The sequence below is a fragment of the Lolium rigidum genome, chromosome 2, assembly GCF_022539505.1.
Source record: "Lolium rigidum isolate FL_2022 chromosome 2, APGP_CSIRO_Lrig_0.1, whole genome shotgun sequence".
Classification (NCBI taxonomy): domain Eukaryota; kingdom Viridiplantae; phylum Streptophyta; class Magnoliopsida; order Poales; family Poaceae; genus Lolium; species Lolium rigidum.
The window spans coordinates 262,016,085-262,017,261 of record NC_061509.1 but is presented as its reverse complement, the minus strand read 5'-3'; the positions used below and the strand labels follow the sequence as shown (position 1 = coordinate 262,017,261).

The window sequence follows — 1,177 nt, the reverse complement described above, 5'->3', positions numbered from 1 at the left end:
GACTTCTCCATATAACAGGTTCCGTAGGTCCGCTATTAATAAGAGTACAATCTTCATACAACGACTCCAAATACAGTAGTATTGCATGCCTATGAGCTTTTGAACAAGATCCTGTAAATAGGCTTTGTTCCTCTTTTGGCTTAACTCCGTTCTCCTGCTAACATGTACATAGGTCTCACTTTTTTCTGAACAGAAATATGTACATACAAGTTTGAAAGTAGTATCACAGTGACAAATCCTGTGGAGATACAATGCAATTCATTCAACTATATATACTAGCAGCATATAAATAATCCTATATATATTCAGATAAATTATTTCAAATACACATTTCTTTTAGTCAATATATCTATAAATTGTGTAGCTGCAAAATACATATTATACTATTAGACTTGCGGTGCACACATGCACCTTTACTAGTACTAACAAATATACACGAAGATATGATTGAGTCTCCGCTCCAAAGAACAGAGAAACCCTTGCCTGCCGATAATTCCGAAGTGCGGGAAAACACGATATTGCAACCATATGCAATCAGGATCCTAGCCATCTGCATCATTTGCGCAGGCAACAGTGTGGATTGGCACGGCAGCAGATGGGATTCTGACCATACGGAATATCGGGATCATAACGATGCCATGCACCTGCATGTGCTAGCATCAGCAGGCATGGCCTATAACATACATGAGCGAACTTGCTGTCGCGAGCAGTAGTAAATAGAAATTTTAAAACCTGGTAGAGAAGGCAGGGAACGAGAGATTTACCAATGCTTGCAAGGACGGTTACAACCAATCCGAGTAGAGTAGCCAGGCGAAGAAGATGATGCCTAAAAGCCATATCGACAGGATTGAATTAGGCACAAACGATACCTAGGGTTTTACAACTTAGAATTTGGGGATGTGGCTGGAGAAGAGCAGTGTATGCATATTTGGGCAGCATTCAAGCAAAAGTATATATATAGGCTATTCAGTGAACTGATGTGGGTCTACTACAAGTCAAAAGCGTGTTTTTATTTTCAGAAACTTGAGAGATTCGAACTGCAAAAGCTTTGCCGTGCTAGTGTGCTACTACCGGCCGGCAACTGTGACCACCAAGCTAAAGTCTCCGACCAGTAAACCGGTATGTATGCATGCATCTGCACTAACAGCTTGGGGTGGCAGAGACGTCCATTATTATG

General features: G+C 41.0%; 1 long non-coding RNA gene across 1 annotated transcript; it reads right to left on the bottom strand.

Moving 5' to 3' along the window:
• Positions 1–302: 302 nt before the first annotated feature.
• Positions 303–908, bottom strand: LOC124688668. Its single transcript, XR_006998598.1, has 2 exons — positions 765–908; positions 303–644 (listed from the first exon to the last, which is right to left on the bottom strand). It is a non-coding gene; the product is annotated as an uncharacterized LOC124688668 (long non-coding RNA).
• Positions 909–1,177: the final 269 nt, after the last annotated feature.